Source organism: Agelaius phoeniceus, chromosome 22 (assembly GCF_051311805.1).
Source record: "Agelaius phoeniceus isolate bAgePho1 chromosome 22, bAgePho1.hap1, whole genome shotgun sequence".
NCBI classification, from domain to species: domain Eukaryota; kingdom Metazoa; phylum Chordata; class Aves; order Passeriformes; family Icteridae; genus Agelaius; species Agelaius phoeniceus.
The window spans coordinates 5,621,203-5,640,750 of record NC_135286.1 but is presented as its reverse complement, the minus strand read 5'-3'; the positions used below and the strand labels follow the sequence as shown (position 1 = coordinate 5,640,750).

The following is a 19,548-nucleotide window of genomic DNA, read 5'->3' as shown; positions in this document are numbered from 1 at the left end:
GGAAAGCCCTGAAGGAGGAGGAGGAGGAGGCAGGGCATGAAAGCTTGGCAGGTTTGGGGGTTGAACAGGTGGTGTGGGGCTGGAGGTGTGGGAATGCAGGGGTGACCCTGGGGTGGGGCACACTCGGGCACCCCAGCTCCAGGAGAGCCGTGGGGGTGGCTCCAGGCCAGGGGGGGAAGAGGAGAGAGATCCCAGGACCCCTGCACTGGATAAAGGGTGACAAACTCACACCTGACCCCGATCCTGCTGGCATTTCCCAGTGTCCTGATCCCAGCTGGAGCCATGTCTTGGTTTGGAAAGCCAGGTGCCTGCTCAGGAAGGCAGGAGCCTCCCCTGAAATGGAAAATGCAAATCCCCTCCCTCTGAATTGCTGTAAATTTTAAATTAAGGGGCTCTCAGGCAAAAAATATGGGAGCAGGAAATAACAGTTCTTTATTAGGGAAGAAAATGAAAGGATAAAATAAAGAATGCAGTGAACTAAAGCAACAGTGCCAGAGTCAGAACCCAGCCTGACACCCTGTGGGTCAGGCTGGTGGCAGCAGAACCATTGGAATTGTGGCTCAGCCCTCCTGCAGTGCCAGGGCTGGTTCTGCTGGAGCAGGGATCCTGGAGAAAGGTGCAGTCTCTGCCTCTGCAGATCCAGGGCAAGAGGCAGCTGCTGTTCCTCTGGGCAATGCAGTGCAGAAGCCGTGCTGGTGTTCCAGAATCTCCAGATTCTATCCGGGTAGGAATGCTTGGCTCCTCCCTCTGGGCTCCCATCTGCCAATGGGATGCTGTAGTTCTTATCAGCCATGCAGGGACATTCCATAGCTGTTATCAGCAGGTGTCCCCTCCCGAGGGGGGAGTGGGTGTGGAAGAGATAAGGAAAAACCTGCCCACTGAAGAGAAGATAACTGCCCCACCTCTAACAGATGGCAAATAGAATCCATCTTGCCTTGCAATCTGAGACAAGCCAGAACCCTTGCCAAGGTTCCAGGGAGCCCAGTGTCCATGGATGGAGCCAGCCCAGGGCACAGCTGAGCTCTCCCCTGGAGCTGAAGATGCTGCAGGGATGAGAAGGGAAAAGCCATCCCAGCAGTTTGTGCTGCTCTGCAATCAGGGCTGTGGCACAGACATCTTTTATGGAAAATCCTTTCCTTTGGACTTTTCCTCCTGAGGAGTTGAGAGGCCTCAGGAACAAAATGTAACCAATGGTTATCTGCTGCTGTGGGATGCAGCAGGTGCATCTGGGATTGGGCTCATGTGGTTGTTTCTAATTAATGGCCAATCACAGTCATCTAGCTCAGACAGAGAGCCCGAGCCACAAACCTTTTTTATCATTCTTTCCTATTCTATTCTTAGCCAGCCTTTCGATGAAATCCTTTCTTCTATTCTTTTAGTATAGTTTTAATGTAATATATATCATAAAATAATAAATCAGCCTTCTGAACCATGGAGTCAGATCCTCGTCCCTTCCCTCATCCTCAGACCCCTGTGAGCACCATGGCAGGGCTGAGCCACTGGGAAAGGGGAATTGCTCTGGATTCTCCTCCAAATCTCCACCCCTGGCCCTGTCAGGCTGCAGCTCCTCCCGAGGTCCCTCAGTGCCAGCAGTGCTGAGGTTCCAGGCAGGTTTTGTGAGGGAAGGAGAGCACAAGGTGCTGTCTGTGTCTGGGCTGGGCTGGAGGCTGGGATGGGACCCCAGTTGTCCCCTCCCTGCAGGGGACAGCAGCAGCTGTGGCTGCCCCTGCACCCCTGGGGCTGTCCCAGGCCAGGCTGGGCACTGGGGCCACCAGGGGAGGTGTCCCTGCCCATGGGACCAGATGAGTTTGAAAGTCCCTTCCTTTAAAACCCCAAACAGTTCTGGGGTTCTGTGGCTCCTCAGAGCAGCAGCTCCAAGCTCTGCAGGGATCCATGGAATTGCAGCTCCAGGGGCTCCTGGCCCCAGGGGATCCTCATCCCCCCTTTCCCAGTTCCAGGCCAGGCTGGCCATTGGTGCTGGCAGTGCCAGCAGCCCCAGCACGGCTGGGGGAGCTCCCAGGAGCTGCCACCCTGCCCTGCCTCGGGGAGGGGAGAGGAATTGTTGGGAATTTGTGTCTGTGGCTGGGAAATGAATTTCTAACTCCAGCCTGGAGGTGGAAGGTGCCCTGATAAAAGAGGCTCTAAAGCTGCTTCATCTCCAGTGCCTGCACTGCTCCTTTTTTGTTATTTTTTCTCTTTTAACCTAAAATTCTTCATTCCATGCCCAGGAGGAGCTGATGCCTCCCAGTTAAGCTGGAGCTGAGCAGCAGGAGCCTGGCTGTGGCTTCTCAGGATGCTCCTGAACCAGGCTGGAGCTTCACTTGTCAGAGAAATGCAGAAGGAAATGTTGGGGTGTTTGTCCATCAGCAAGGCCAGCAGTCATTTCCATCAGTGTTTGTGGCTGGGGAAGCCTCAGCAGCCAGGGAGGGATGGGGCAGAAATTCCTGCTGCAGCCAGGGCAGCTCTCACTGTGTGCTTCTGAAGGGGGATGCTGGTTTAGTTTTTTTTTTTTTGTTTTGTTTTTTTTTGTTTTTTTTTTTTTTTTTTTTTTAATTTTGCTATATAAAATGAAAATTCCCTTGTGATAAAAGGGAATTTGAGCTCTCCCAGGTTCTCCACAGCCAGGTGGCAGCGAGGGCTTGGTGATCATGGAATGGTTCAGGACCTTCCCTTCCCTTCCCTTCCCTTCCCTTCCCTTCCCTTCCCTTCCCTTCCCTTCCCTTCCCTTCCCTTCCCTTCCCTTCCCTTCCCTTCCCTTCCCTTCCCTTCCCTTCCCTTCCCTTCCCTTCCCTTCCCTTCCCTTTTTCCCATTCCCTGGGCAGCAGGGGAAGGAATTCCTCCTCCCCAGGGCTCCCAGAGGAGTTTTTGGCTCCTCCATTGCTCTGTCCACAGATCCCAACCCCAAACTTCCCTCCCCTCCCAGCCTGGGAGCCCTGAAGTGGCTGCTCCTGGTGGGCAGGGCAGCCCAGTCCTGATTCCCCTCCAGGTTTCCAGGAAAACATTGATATTTTCAGAAAATATTATCTATATTGTTCCTGAAAAATATTTTCCAGGAAAAACAGATATTCCAGATCCTGCTGTGGCTGGGGAGGCCTGGAGAGGTCGCGGGGCTCTGGGGGCAGAGCAGCCCAACAGCAACCTGGGGACACTCTGAAAATGTTTCATTTTCCTTGCAGAAGGTCCAGAATGGAGCACAGCTCCTCAGGCTGGTGGGGTTTGTGTCTCACAGAGGGGATTGGAACATTTGTAATGAAAAATCAAATTATTTTTGGTGTCAGGACCTGGTTCTGTGCAGGGCTTGGAGTGTGACAGGGAAGAAAGTGTGATTTGGGGTTTGGTTTGGTTTTGGAAATTAGGAATTGTTCCTTGGGAGAGTGGAATTTGTGTCCCAAAGAGGGGATTGGAACGTTTGTAATGAAAAATCCGATTATTTGTGGTGTCAGGGCTGGAGCAAGGCTGGTTCTGTGCAGGGTTTGGAATGGGAAAGGGTTTGGAGTGTGATTTGGGGGTTGGTTGGGATTTGGGAAGAAAATGTTCCCTGGGAGAGTGGGATTTGTGTCCCAAAGAGGGGATCCCATCAGCTTGGAATTGTTGTAATGAAAAATGAGATAATTTGTGGCATCAGGGCCTGGTTCTGTGCAGGGTTTGGAGTGTGACAGGGAAAAGAGTGAGATTTGGGGGTTGGTTGGGTTTTGGGAAGGAATTGTTCCCTGGCAGGGTGGGGAGGGGCTGGGATGGAATTCCCAGAGCTGCTCCAGCCCTGGAAATGAGGCAAAACTCAAACCATAGGATGGGGAATCACAAAATGATGGAATTATGGCTGGAAGGGACCTGAAATCCCCTCCAGTGCCACCCCAGCCATGGCAGGGACCCCTCCCACTGTGCCAGGTGCTGCCAGCCCCAATGTCCAGCCTGGCCTTGGGCACTGCCAGGGCTCCAGGGGCAGCCACAGCTGCTCTGGGCACCCTGGCAGAGCCCAAACCTCTCGAACCAGGCCTTGCCAGGCTACAAACCCCTGTGGCAAATGGCACTGGGGGTACCTGGAACCATGCAGGAAATCATTCTTTCCTTGCCTTTCTCCATTTGCTGCAATGGTTTTTGGTGCTGGTTTCCATCCTGGATTGAGGAATGGGAATGCCAGAGTGGTTTGGGTGGGAAGGGATCTTCAATGCCAGCTCATTGCAGCCCAGGGCCACCTCCCACTGTGCCAGGTGCTGCCAGCCCCAATGTCCAGCCTGGCCTTGGGCACTGCCAGGGCTCCAGGGGCAGCTCCTCTGTGCCCACGGTGATGCTGAGAGGTTCCTTTAAACCTCTTGGGATCCCTGGGAAAATCCCAGATCCTCCCTGTTCCCAGCTGTGCCCAAGAAGATTTTGTTGGTGCCAAGCCTGGCTTAAACTGCTCCCAAACAGAGCTGGGGCTCCTCAGCCAGCCCAGGCAGCCTCTGGGGGAGCAGAGCCCACTCTGGATCTATTTCTGGGCTTTGTGGAAATGCTGAAATTCCTGGCAGGCACTCAGGAACTCCCTGCCCCAGCCTGATTTCCTCTGAGGAATCAGAGCAGCTCTGCTGAGCCTTCCACCTGCAAGGGAAGGGTTTGCCTGCTCTGTGGGAAGGCAGATTGGTGCAAAAATAAATCTGCTTTGAGATCCTGTCACGTGAAGGGCACCTGCAGATGTTTGAGTTGAATATTTTTAATTTTTCTCTAATTAAAAGGGTCATTTTGGGTTTATTCCACTGGACAGGGCTCCCCTTCCATTGATCCTGGCCCTCTGGGTGATGTTGGCACGTTTTGGTCTCTTCAATCTCTGTTTCTTGTCCACAAAATTAATGGAATTTTACTTCTTTCCCCTGTGCAGAAAGATCCCTCTGCCTGTGTGTGTGATGTGCTGGAGGAGCTGTTAATTTGGTTAATTAATTCATGTAATTGAGCCACTGAGTTGCTTCCTGAGGGGTTTTTCTACCCTTGGAAAGAAAGAAAATTGGGAGTCCAAGGTAAAGCCACCTCCTGGTGGGCTGTACCTTAAATTCCCTGATCCAGGTGTTGGAGAACTCTTGAATTCCTTGAATTCCCACTCAGAAAACTCCTCCTGGTGTCCAACCTGGGGTGTCTGGTGCAATTTAAGGCTGTGAATGTTGGAGTGATGGGGGTGGCACGGTGGGGATGGACAGAGAGCAGAGATCTCTGCAGCCAGGGCTGGAACTTGGGGTTTATTGCAAAGGGCCTGGGTGCAGGGCCCTGCTGGGAGCTGCCAGCCACAGCTCAGAGCAGGCCCAAAGAGGAGCCCCAAAGAGACCCAAAAGAGAGAGAGAGAGAGAGCAAAAGCAAAAGGGAAAAAGAGATAAAGAAAGTGGTAAAGAGAAAGAAGGCAAGAACGTGGTAAAGAGGATGAGAGAGAGCAAAGAATAAAAGCAAGAGGGAAAAGTGCAAAGTTCCCATTACAACACCATAAATCTTCTGTGCTGAATATTCTAATTCTCACTAACCAATCTAGTACAAGATAAAAATCCTACAGCATTTCCATACTGTAAGATTAGTATATAACATTTACATACTGTAAGATATTTATATAAATATTACATACTATAGGAACTATAGTTACTTCTATATATACTTATGTTACTTATATATAGTAATATAGTATAATATAATGTAAATTATTTATATTATATTATATTATATTATATTATATTATATTATATTATATTATATTATATTATATTATATTATATTATATTATTTTATATTTTACTTATATTGCATGTATATAAATAAATAAATATATAAATATATCTATATATATACACACACTGTATTTACTGTAAGAATCATTCCATTTCCACACTGGGTTACATTTTAAACCCTACAAACTCCTCTTTGGGCCCCTTCTGCCAAGCTGGCAGGGTCTGCTCTGAGCCTTGGGCCTGTCTGCAAGCAGAGGGGATTGTTTGATCCAAAGGGGATCACCTTCAGCTGGCCATGCCATTGTTTTCCAGTTGTTCAGGAACTGAGGGATCTCAGAGCTTGATTTCATTTCAATCTCCCTTAGAGTTTCCATATTCTCAAAATCTTTTGCAAGGCAATCACATTTATGAGGCTTTCCTGTTCCATCCTCCCCAAGGGACCCCCCTGACAAACCCTACAGGTGATTTATCCCTTGTGCTGTGTCCCTTGGGGTGGATTTGAAGGCCAGGCTGATGCCTCCCTGTGGTCTTCACTCCAAATCAATCCCCAGGCTGGGAATGTGAGTCCCCATCCCTGAAAATGTCCAGCAAACCCCTGGGTGTGACACTTGGGGACATGGCTTGGTGGTGGCCATGGTGGTGCTGGTTTGGGGTTGGGCTGGATGGTCCTGGAAGGCTTTTCCAACCAAAATGATGCCACAAATCTGATTTTCCTCTCTGGATTTCCAGCCTTTGCTCTCTCCACCCATTTCAGATCAATCTCTTTGGGAATTTATCTGTGATTTGACTGAAATGTCCAACCATAACCATGTCATAAACCTGATTTTCCACTCTGGATTTCCTCTGTGCTCTCTCCACCTATTCCAGATCACTCTCCTTGTCCTCACTGGGAATTTATCTGTGATTTAACTGAAATGTCCAACACCATAACCATGACATAAATCTGATTTTTCTCTCTGGATTTCCAGTCTTTGCTCTCTCCACCTATTCCAGATCACTCTCCTTGTCCTCACTGGGAATTTATCTCTGATTTGACTGAAATGTCCAACACCAGCACCTCAGAGGGGCCAAAGAGATGGAGAGTTCCCTTTGTTGATTTGTTGGACATTTTGTCTCTGCATCACAGCAAATGTTGGGTTTTATTTTATTGCACTATCACTATTTCATGTTGGGTTTTATTTTATTGCCCTATTTCACGTTCAGCTCCTGGAAATCCTGAGATTCCCCAAACCCCACCCTTTCAAGCCTGTATTTATCTCCCTGGTGACCATGCCATTGATTATTCCTGCCTCACCAATTCCTCATCATTCCTGAAGTATCTCTTTCTTTTTTTCTTGTTTCTTCCAGACCATTTCTACAATTTATCAAGACCATTTCGACTCCTAATCCTGGCTCTGAAGCACCTGCAGCCTGTCCCAGCCTGGTCTCTGCAGCAATTTTAGTAAGAAAAATCTTATTTTCCATCCTCCAAATGCATTTCAAAGGTTCCAACCTGTGCTGGAGCTCCCATTTTTCCTTGGGCATTGTGGAATTGGATTTGATGATCCTGGTGGGTCCCTTCCATCTCAGAATATCCTGGGGACACTCTGAAAATGTTTCATTTTCCTTGCAAAAGGTCCAGAAGGTTCAGAATGGAGCACAGCTCCTCAGGCTGGTGGGATTTGTGTCCCACAGAGGGGATTGGAATGTTTGTAATGAAAAATCAGATTATTTGTGGCATTATTCCCTGGGAGGGTGGGATTTGTGTCCCAAAGAGGGGATCCCAGCAGCTTGGAATGTTTGTAATGAAAAATCAGATTATTTGTGGTGTCAGGGCCTGGTTCTGTGCAGGGTTTGGAGTCGGAAAGGGAAGAAAGTGTCATGTAGGGATTGGCTGGATTTTGGGAATTAGGAATTATTCCCTGGGAGGGTGGGATTTGTGTCCCAAAGAGGGGATTCCATCAGCTTGGGACATTTGTAATGAAAAATCAGAATATTTGTGGTCAGGGCCGGAGTAAAGTTGGTTTGTGCAGAGCTTGGAGTGGGAAAGGGAAGAAATTGTCATTTGGGGGTCAGTTGGGTTTTGGGAATGAATTATTGCCTGGGAGGGTGGGATTTGTGTCCCAAAGAGGGGATTCCAGCAGCTTGGAATGTTTGTAATGAAAAATCAGATTATTTGTGGCGTCAGGGCCTGAGCAAGGCTGGTTCTGTGCAGGGTTTGGAATGAGAAAGGGAAGAAACTGTGATTTGGGGGTTGGTTGGGTTTTGGGAATGAATTATTCCCTGGGAGGGTGGGATTTGCATCCCAAAGAGGGGATTCCATCAGCTTGGAACGTTTTTAATCAAAAATCAGAATTTTTGTGGCGTCAGGGCCTGGCTCTGTGCAGGGTTAGGAATGGGAAAGGGAAGAATGTGTGATCTGGGGGTTGGTTGGGTTTTGGGAATTGGGAATTGTTCCCTGGGAGGGTGGGGAGGGGCTGGGCTGGGATTCCCAGAGCAGCTGTGGCTGCCCCTGGAGCCCTGGCCAGGCTGGAGCAGCCCGAAGGTGTCCCTGGGTTGGAACTGGGTGGGTTGAATTTCCCTTTCAACCCAAACCATTCCTAGAAAATCAGCAATTCAGCTTTTCCCCGTGGATTTGGGCACTTTTGGCTTTTCCTTCACTCCCCACCTGCCATGGAGCCCTCAGAGCTGCCTTTGGCTCCCCCTCGTTCCTCGAGGAGAGTTTGGGGCCGAGACGCCGAGGGCAGAAATGCAAACTGGGTTTGTTTCATGCAAATTGGGTTTATTTAATGCAAACTGGGTTTGTTTCATGCAACCTGGGTTTATTTCATGCATTTAAAGCAGCTCTGGATGCTCCAAACCCTTGGAATTTTGCCCTCTTTCCAACACTGTGTGATTGTACCTGTATCTGCACGGGTTCATTTTGGTGGAGATGGCAAGAATTCCAGGATTGAGGATTTTCTGAGGAATAAAAGGTTTATTATAGACCAGATTTATATTTATAATGTAAAGGGGCAGAGCCACAGGCTGTCCCCAGGGACGAAATCCAGTGGGCAGCCACTGCTGGTGTCCCTGTGACTGTCAGGGCTTAGCAAATAAGAAATGAAAACAAATCCAGGGCCCCAAAGGTGATCAGGTGCAAATAAAATGAATTAATTCCTTGTTTTTCCCTCAGGAGGAGTCTAAATCCGGGCTTTGCTCTTGTGTTTGTCAGGGCATTCTTGGTTTTAGGCTTTCTCCGTGCCCTCCACTGGTTCTGGAAGTTTAAATTTAAAGAAACAACAGAAAAAATCCCTGCTTGGTTTTCACCTCAGACTTCCTAGAAATGATCATGGGTTAGGATTTTCAGCACCTCTAAAATGTCCATATTTGAGGGAAACTGAGGCACCAGAGTTTGCTCCAGGGCTGAGCTGGAGTGGGAAATGCCAATTTTCATGACCTGCCTTCCCCAAAGTCACGAGAAATTGAGAGGAAACGAAGTTCTGGGAGCAAAGCCCTGCAGCTTGATATTTTCAAGGGCTTTAACGACATAAAACTGATTTACTTTGAGGGGAAAAGCTTGAAATATCCCTGCAGAGAGTACATAATGTGCATGGTTTTGTATTCATTCCCTGAATTTCAGTGGATGGATGAAACCTCTCCCAGGCATAATGGAATTATATTGGGATGTGCTCTCATCAGGGTGGTGTTAAAACCAGGTGCACAAAGGGAATTCTCTTTGGAGAGAGGGGAAAAAAACCCCTTGTGTTACCAGTGAATGATTCCTAGCCCTGCAATGAACCTAATCAGCTTAATTAGGATTAATTTGGCCGCCTGGCTTTTATTTGTGTGGAATAAAAACAGGTCTAAGGAGTTTTGTTGAAAACCTCTGTGAGTGTTAGTGATATTTTCGAGTTCTTTCACCTTGGCAGTGTAAAAATCTCTGCCTGGTTGGGCTTTTAGGGAGAATTATGCTGCACCCAGCATTTAGAGCCATTAATTCTCCATCTTCTCTTGCATCTTTCATTGTCAGGAAATCCATCTCCTGTCCCCATTCCCATGTGGAGGTGACCCAGCTCTCCCTGGGTGTCTTCAAAAGTGTTTTTTTTTTTGAGGATTGTACCAAATCTCCCCTCTGGCAGCAGCCTGGTTCTGCTCCTGCTCTGCTGCCCCATCCCAGACAAGGCTTTTTCCCTCTGTCCCAACCTTCCTGTAATTTTCCACCCTGAGCCTGCCCTGGCCCAGCCTGAGGCCGTTCCCTCTGCTCCTGTCCCTGTTCCCAGCTGTGCCCTCCTGGCAGGAGCTGTGCAGAGCCACAAGGGCCCCCTGAGCCTCCTTTGCTCCAGGCTCAGCCCCTGCCCAGCTCCCTCAGCCCCTCCTGGGGCTCCAGACCCTGCCCAGCTCCCTCAGCCTCTCCTGGTGGAGCCTGAGGAGCAGCTGAGGGCTCTTGGTGTGTGCAGCTGGAGCACAGTGAGGGCAGAGCTCAGGGATCTGCAGCTCCTCCCGAGGGGCAGCTCCCATCCCTGCTCTGGGCCAGGGACAGCAGCCAGGGCACGGCTGGAGCTGGGCCAGGGCAGCTCAGGCTGGAGCTCAGGGCAAGGCTCTTCCCCCAGAGGGTGCTGGGCACTGCCCAGGCTGCCCAGGGAATGGGCACGGCCCCGAGGCTGCCAGAGCTCCAGGGATGCCCAGGCTGGGCTTGCTGGGGGCTCTGGGCAGGGCTTGGCTTTGGCATTGATCATCCCTGTGGGTCCCTTCCAGCTCAGCACATTCCATGGTTCTGTGAGAGGGAGGGATGGGGGAGATGAAGGATGGGGGAGAAATTTGGGCAGCGCTGCAGGGATGGCCAGGCTGGGGCTGTTGGGGGCTCTGGGCAGGGTTTGGGGCTGCACTGGGTGATCCTTGTGGGTCCTTCCAGCTCAGGACATTCTGAGATCCTGTGACTGTGCTTTCCCACCACTCCCCAGGTGCAGAGGATTGTGCTGCAGTGTCAGATCAGAAGTTGTCCCCAGATCCCTGCTGGTCCCATGGGGACGGTGGCATCTCCTTGTCAGTGGCCTCTCAAATCCAGACTTTGCACCAGAACCCGTTACAGCCCCAGGGTTGGCTCTCAGAACCCAAAACCCTTCCCTAAAGTCACAAAGAGCCTTTTCTGCTCACTTTTTAGTAGGAAATGTTGTCACTTCCAAAATCTGCTTTGACTCATCCCTTTACACCCCTCTCTCCAAACCCTGGCATCTTACTACACTCACAGGGAGGTGTTAAGATCAGTTTTGGGCTTCCTTGCCTGTTTTTTTCAGTGTTTTCTCTCAGCTTGGTGCTGTGCAGGAGGCCTGGGGAGGGTGTGAAGTGTGTGTCCCTCAGGAGTGTCTCACTGCTCTGACATCACCCCGCACCAGCACACAGGGGATGGTTTTCAATGAGGTACCACGCACTATTTTCAGCAGCTTCTAAAAATAAATCCCTGCCCAAGCTGCTGTTGTGGTAGCAATGTTTTATCTCTTAATTGGGGCTGTTTGCTGAGGGTGATTCATAGAAAGGAACTGAGCTTTCCAAGTTTTACCCTGAGGTGAAACAGCCGAGGTGATTTGCTGATTGTAACCCAGGCCTGGCAGCCAGGAGGAATTTTTGGATTTTCTCCACGTTTTTTTGTTTTGCTTTTCCCCTTAGGCTGCAGTGTCACATTAAACTCTGGACAAGCTCCTTCTCCTGGAGGTGTGTGGGAGGTGGCAGAGCACGTTCAGTGCAGGGACAGTGACCCCAGAGCTCTGGATGTCACAGCTAATGAGAGACCATGGCTGAGCGAAGGAATGAGGAATCCCTCTGGGAATTCAAGGGGAGATATAAAACTTGTGTGCGCTCAGAGCTATGGGGAAGAGGAGCCAGAGGTGGAGGAAGGCATTTCATGACTATCCAAGGAGCAGGAGATGACTCAGCCTTCCCACACTGTCACCTAATTCCTCCTGGGCCCCTCACTGCAAACAGGGCCTGGAGGGGCTGGAGCACATCCAGGGCAGGGAATGGAGCTGGGAAGGGTCTGGAGCCCCAGGAGGGGCTGAGGGAGCTGGGCAGGGGCTGAGCCTGGAGCAAAGGAGGCTCAGGGGGCCCTTGTGGCTCTGCACAGCTCCTGCCAGGAGGGCACAGCCGGGAACAGGGACAGGAGCAGAGGGAACGGCCTCAGGCTGGGCCAGAGGGAACCTGCCCAGAGGGAACCTGCCCTGTGCCCTCACCTGGGCAAAGGGAACCTGCCCTGTGCCCTCAGTGGTGTCCCCAAGCAAAGGGAACCTGCCCTGTGCCCACTGGTGTCCCCAAGCAAAGGGAAGCAGAAGTTGAGCCCGAGCTGTGGCCCAGTCCGCAGCCAGGGGAGGTTGTACCAAACTCTGAAGTTGCCCATGAGGTTTTTCTCCTCCTCTGACCCTCTGAGGGGTGGATTTGGGGCAGAGTTTTTGTTCTTCATGAGGAGGCAGAGCAGTGAGGCAGCACTGCCACACTGAGTGCCCCAGCTCAGACAAGCACAGCACGTCCTGAGCGGGGAGGGACCCCCAGGACCACCCAGCCCAACTCCTGTCCCCACCCAGGACACCCCAAGAACCCCACCCTGAGCACACCAGAGATGGCCACAAGCCCTGGCACGGTGGAGATGTGCCCAGCTCACTGCAGAGCTCTTGGAACATTGGTTATTGAGAATTTGAGACTTTCTGTGCTGCCAGGCACTGACCCCCAGAGAACACTGCACTGACCTGAGGCCGTGGAGAAGCTTCCAGAATGGAATGACAGAGCTGGGATTGTGGGTGTGGAGTTTGGATAGAAGTGTGTGAGATCACAGGGTGGGAAACTCAGAGTTTAAAGGTTTAGAATACAGGAATAGATATGGAGCAAGATGGAGGTTTTGGGGTGGAGGCTTCTCCTCCTTCTCCTTCTCCTCCTTCTCCTCCTTCTCCTCCTTCTCCTTCTCCTTCTCCTTCTCCTTCTCCTTCTCCTTCTCCTTCTCCTTCTCCTTCTCCTTCTCCTTCTCCTTCTCCTTCTCCTTCTCCTTCTCCTTCTCCTTCTCCTTCTCCTTCTCCTTCTCCTTCTCCTTCTCCTTCTCCTTCTCCTTCTCCTTCTCCTCCATGGGTTTGGGTGGTTTTGTGTAATTGGATAAAAAGTCCCCATTGAAGGCCATGGGTGGTTGGTTATTGGGTTAAAAGTGAAAATAATTTAGGTGTCATTTCTTAATTGGACACTTTATCCTTAAAAGGCCTTGCAGAGAGAGACAGGGCTCCATTTTCAGTGTGTGAGAGTGAAGTGCTGCAGAACTCAGGGTCTGTGGGACTGTGACAGAGATAAGAGCTAACAAACATCTGAGTCCCAACAAGAAACACCATCTCACACATTTAATCCCAACCCTGGCAAGGAAAAAAAATAAAAAGTTAAAACTCAACAGAGAACAACAGGAAAACCACCAAAGGGCTGGAAAGTCTTGTGGTGATGCTCACAAACCCTCAGCAGGATCCTTGGGGTGTCAGAGCGTTGGGTGTTGCTCTGGATGCTGTCACCTCCTCCCCTCCTGGCGTGAAGGTGCCTTTCAGGGGTGGCCTCCTCTTCCTCATCCTCGTCCTCCTCGTTCTCCTCGTTCTCCTCCTCCTCCTCCTCCCTCCCGAACCTGCAAAGAACACTGACCAACCCCCCCCAAACAACAACTCCCCTTCCCAAGGTGACAACAATCATCTCAACCCCAACTCAACACAAACTGAATCTCACTTATGACAAGGAGATGGGGCACTTAGGGTTTGTCAGGATCCTGGCGTTGGCTGTGGGAGCCTGGGATCTCACGTGCTGCTCTGTAAATTTGTTTTGCTCTGAACTGGAAAGGAGCAGAGGGTCATTTTTGGGCTAATTTGGAGCTGATTTGCTGTGCACTTCAGGAATTGCTGCCTCAAAAGCAGCAGAACCAGCTAAAAACCAGAGAATTTTTAGCAAGGCAAAAGTGTGCCAGAGGCTGAGGCTGGGCACAGGGGAATTGGTTTTGTTTGCAAGAGGTCAGGCTCTTTAAAATGCTGTTTCCTTCATTCATCTTCATTAAGGAAATGACACTCAGAGCGAAAATGAAACACCCCAGGGAAATAAAACTCCTCCAAGTGTGGAGGAGATCTGCCCAGAGCTGCAGAGCCTTTTGGATGAGTTTATTCCCTGCAGTGCCTCGTGGGGAAGGGAACCAGACCGTCCCCACCTCTGGAGTGTCCCAGGCCAGGCTGGGCAGGGCTGGGAGCACTGGGACAGAGGGAGGTGCCCCTGCCCATGGCAGGGGTGGGATGGGATTGAAGGTCCCTTTCACCTCAAACCATTCCAGGATTCTGGGATTCAATAATTCAATAATTCATTAGTTCAATAATTCTATAATTCTGTGATTCCATTAGTCTACAATTCAATAATTCAATACTCAATGAATAATAGAATATTAAATATATTCAATATTCAATTGAATATCGAATGTATTCATTATTCAATTGAAGATTGAATATAATAATAACAACAGTTCATATTTAATGAATTATATTCAATATAATTCCAGCTGCACACACATTATATTGAATATAATAATAACACAGTTGTTATTATTATATTCAATATTCAATTGAACATAGTATTCAATATTCAATCATTAAACATGAACTGTTGTTACTATTATAATTTAATATAATAGTAACAACAGTTCATATTTAATGATTTAATATTGAATGCTATGTTCAATTGAATATTGAATATAATAATAACAACTCAATTATTCAGTGATTTAATAATTCCATGATTCCGGGATTCTATAGTTGTGTGATTCTATAATTCAATATTGAATATTGAATATATTCAATCGAATATTGGATATAATAAAACCAGCTCATATTTAATAATTGAATATTGATACTACATTCAATTGAATATTGAATATAATAGCACCTCAATTATTCAATGATTTAATAATTTGGTGATTCCATGATTCTGTGATTCTATGATTCACTAATTCAATAATTCAATAATTAAGTGATTCTAATTCAATGATTCCATTATTCTATGATTTAATAATTCAGTGATTCCATGATTCTGTGAGTCTATAATCCTGTGATTCTATGATTCATTCAATATCCAAAGAATAATTGAATAATAAATATATTCAGTATTCAATTGAATATTGAATATAATAATAACAGAATTTTTCAATGATTCAATAATTCAGTGATTCCATGATTCTGTGAGTCTATAATTCTGTGATTCAATAATTCAGTATTCAATGAATATTTGAATTTGAAATATATTCAATATTCAATTGAAGATTTAATATATTCAATTGAATATTGAATATCATAATAACAACTCAATTATTCAATGATTGAATAATTCAGTAATTCCATGACTCAATGATTCCATAATTCCATGATTCTGTAATTCTCTAATTCTATGATTCAATAATTCAGTAATTCAGTGATTCCATTATTCTATGATGCAACAATTCAGTGATTCCATGAGTCTGTGATTCAATAATTCAATATTTAATGAATAATTTAATATGAAATATATTCAATATTCAATTGAAGACTGAATATATTCAATAGTCAATTGAATATTGAATATAATAACAACTCAATTATTCAATGATTTATTAATTCAGTGATTCCATGATTCTGTGATGCTATAGTTCTGTGATTCTATGATTCAATAATTCAGTATTCAATGAATAATTCAATTGAATATTGACTATAATAATAAATTCTCGTATTTAATAATTGAATATTGAATACTATATTCAGTTGAATATTGAAAATAATAATAACTCAATTATCCAATGATTGAATAATTCAGTGATTCCATGATTCTGTGATTCTATAGTTCTGTGATTCTGTAATTCAATATTCAATAAATGATTGAATATTAAATATATTAAATATTCAATTGAATACTGAATATAATACCAGCTCATATTTAATAATTGAAGATTGAATATTATATTCAATTGAATATAATTGAATTGAATATAATATTCAATATATATTGAATATAATAATAACTCAGTTATTCATTGATTGACTATTGTATTAATGATTGATTATTGTATTTGTGGGGTTCCCAGATGGAGGAAGGAATGATGAATCTGACTCCATGTTCTCAGAAGGCTAATTTATTATTTTATGATACTATATTATATTAAAAATGCTATACTATACAAATATATATACTATATACTATATACACAAATATATATATATATATACTATATACTATATACACAAATATATACTATACAAACTATACTAAAGAATACAGCAAGGATACAGACAGAAGGTTAAAAAGATAATAATGAAAACTCATGACTCTCTCCAGAGTCCTGACACAGCTTCTAAAGGTGTTTAGAAAGTGTCCAAAAGTGGGAGAAGGGGATGGGGAAGGGTCTGGAGGAGCAGCTGAGGGCTCTTGGTGTGTGCAGCTGGAGCAGGGCACAGTGAGGGCAGAGCTCAGGGATCTGCAGCTCCTCCCGAGGGGCAGCTCCCATCCCTGCTCTGGGCCAGGGACAGCAGCCAGGGCACGGCTGGAGCTGGGCCAGGGCAGCTCAGGCTGGAGCTCAGGGCAAGGCTCTTCCCCCAGAGGGTGCTGGGCACTGCCCAGGCTGCCCAGGGAATGGGCACGGCCCCGAGGCTGCCAGAGCTCCAGGGATGCCCAGGCTGGGCTTGCTGGGGGCTCTGGGCAGGGCTTGGCTTTGGCATTGATCATCCCTGTGGGTCCCTTCCAGCTCAGCACATTCCATGATTCTGTGAGAGGGAGGGATGGGGGAGATGAAGGATGGGGGAGAAATTTGGGCAGCGCTGCAGGGATGGCCAGGCTGGGGCTGTTGGGGTCCAGGAGCTGGAATGGACCATCCACCATTTAAGAACATAATTTTAAAAATCTTGGTGCTCCAGAACAAAAAATACAAATTTTGCCACTAGCAGCCAGCCAGATGTGGCTACAGGAATATTAAATGCTTTGCAAAGAATAGAAATATTTCTTGGTATTATTATGGTTTTTTTTTTGACCTTCAGCACTGTGGGCTCTCCATGACCAGAGAAAATTGTGCTGGTTTCTGGTTTCTGACCATTGCTGGAGTGTCACAGTTGGCCTGTGCACACCACAGCCCCAGCTGCAGCCTGAGGCTTTGTGTGAGCTGCAGAGAAATGTGACTGAAAAGGAGCAGGTTTCCAAGAATTCCCCGTGCTTTGCTTTGTGCAAGGCCTAAATGCAGGATGTGTTTCTCTTACCCCAAGCAGATCTCCAGCAGCAATTGTAGGTGAATTACAACGAGAATTGCTGGGTTTAGGGAGGGCCCACAGAGATCTGTCCTTGGGCTTTGGGAGTTGGGGTATTTCTCCTCAAAGAGCAAAGCCAACAATAAAAACATCTGGGATTGGGTTTTAGAGGTCTGGGCAGTGAAGCCAGACAAAAAAAGCCTCGAAAAAAAGGGAACAGAATCTTAGCAGAGAAGGAATCGATCACCAGAACATCCTCAGCAAGAGCTGCTGCTCCTGCCGCTGTTTGCAGTCTTTAAATCAAGACAATTTTCTGTTTTCATGTGAGAAATTGAAGCCTCAGGGCGAGTCCTGAGCCAGGTGCAGAAATGCCTGGAGGGTTCTGCAGCCTGGGTTTAGCAGGTCAGGCTTAGTCAGGCCCTGGGCTGGCTCCTGGGCTCAGTGTCTGAGTGTCTCTGAGGACCCTGTGGGGTTGTGGCAGCCCTTTTTGAACCACCGATCTTTTCATGTTCCTGGAGAGGCTGATTCCAAAAATCAGCAGTTTTTGGCTGAAATTCCCTGTCTGCAGTGCCCCATAAATAGGAGCATCAGTGTTACCCAGATAAAACTCTCAGGTTTTTGGTTGATAATTGCTGCCCTGAGATGTGCAGGATGTCTCTGCTTTGGCCCATGTGTCTGAAGAATGAGTCTGGACTCTTCACTTTTTGGTCTTGAGGTTGTTTATTAATTCTTATCTATAAAATTTTCTTTCTTCCCAGCCAAGATCTGCTCAGCAGGGCAGCCACAGGCACTCTGACCACCCCAAGGGTGGTGTTGTCCTTTTATACTACAAACTACATAGAACATATTTACACTTAATTCCCAATACCCATCACCCATGTTAGACAGTGCACTTCTACTCTAAATATAACATATTTACAATTACTTTTTAATACCTATCACCTATGTTAGACAGTGCACTTCTACTCTAAACCAATCCCAAAGTGCCAACATCACTGCAGAAAATGGAGAACAAGAAGAAGAAGGAGAAAGGCTGGACACTCCCAGATTCCTCCATCTTGTCCCCATAACCCCCACACTAAAAATCCTAAAATCTACATTTTCACCCTGTGATCATTTTGTTATTACACCATTCAAACCTGTGTGGCTTTCAGGTCCTCATACAAAGCTGGCAACTTGCTCCAGAGGTCAAAATCAAATCCCCAGGTGCTCTGGGCTGTGTGCCAGGGTCTCTGAGCCCCCCGGCGGGGTCCTTGGCCACTCTGGACACCCAGAGGGATGGACTGAGTTCTGACAAAAAACCAGTGTTATCTCTTAGTCTGGGGCTGAGAGGAGTTCCCAGGATAAATGCTGGGCTAATTTCACTCCAGTTCATCACTGGTGGTGACTTTGAAGAGCTTAATGGGGCTCCTGCTCAACTCACAAAGCAAAAGCTGAGACCAGCAGAGGCTCCATGGGTTATTCTGCCCCTGGGCAAACAAACAACCTCTTGTGCCATGATCCTTTTTAATTTAATGCATCTTGGGGGATTCATTTTACAGTTCTGAGCCCCTTCCCTTAAACACCAGGTGTGGGTGTAAGACTGACACATCTGCTGGGGGAAGGAATGGGATCTTCCAAACTGACTTTTAGGAGAGAAAATAAAAACCCAACCCAAAAGCGACCAAAAACCCCAAAAAATAAAGGCATTGTAGGGCTCACAGAATGGTTTGGACTGGAAGGGACTTAAAGACCATGGGCAGGGACACCTTCCAGGACCTGCTCATGTTGGACATTTCTCTCTTTTTGGGTGTGAGATCAGCATTCTGCTCATCTTCCCAACCATCCTCCCTATGCCACCAGAGCAGGGCCATATTTGCAGCTCTCCTCGGCTGTGGATGAGCTCAAAAGGCTCAGAGAGGAAAATCCTACAAAGCTTTTGGAAACCCAAGGCTGTAATTCGAGTGAGCTCCTCCGCGGTGACCCAACCGCTCGGGTTCCCCAGGCCTTGCCCCCGTGGGTGTGGGGTGAGCGGCTCAGGAGGGCTCTGGGGTTTCCTGCAGCCCCAGGGATGATTCAGCACCTTGCAGGCAGCTCAGGTCGGGCTGCTTTGGGGTGTGGGAGCACCATTCTTGCAGCACCCCTCCTGCAGCTCAGCCCCACATCCCTGCTGAGGGTGATGGAGCAGCACGCAGAGCTGCTGCTGCCTGCACCAGGGAGGCTCCGGGGTGGAGACCCCGAGGGGCTGGAGCTCTCCTGGGGGAGCCTGAGTGCTCCTGGGGGAATCTGAGCCACCCTCAAGCTGTGCTTTGTGCAGGGTTTCCGAGCCCTGGGGCGCTGACAGAGGTGTGGAACCACATCCTGCCCACGCTCGGAGCCTCCCCGTGAGGAGAGAGTGACTGAGCTTGCAGAGCTCCGAGGAGAGCCAGGAACCTCCTGCCCCTTCACAGCATCACCCCACGGGCAGCTTTGCTCCTCTGCCCCTCCTTTTCCCACCCTGCCACTGGCTGGTCACTCCTTGGTCACCTGTTGGTCACTGGTTGGTCACTACTTGGTCATTGGTTGGTCACTGATTGGTCATTAACTGGTCATTGGTTTGTCAGTGGTTGATCACTGATTGGTCACAGCTTGGTCAGTGTTTGGTCAGTGGTTGGTCACTGGCTGGTCACTGGTTGATCACC

At 47.8% G+C, this 19,548-nt stretch overlaps 1 protein-coding gene across 4 annotated transcripts in view; it reads left to right on the top strand.

The window, feature by feature from the left end:
• Positions 1-19,548, top strand: part of HIVEP3 (HIVEP zinc finger 3) — a 354,592-nt gene that overhangs the window by 241,529 nt on the left and 93,515 nt on the right. For all 4 annotated transcript variants that reach the window (XM_077189804.1, XM_077189805.1, XM_077189806.1 and 1 more), the window contains one exon: positions 7,029-7,122. The gene's annotated coding sequence lies outside the window, so the exon portion shown is untranslated. The remainder of the gene's footprint in view (positions 1-7,028; positions 7,123-19,548) is intronic.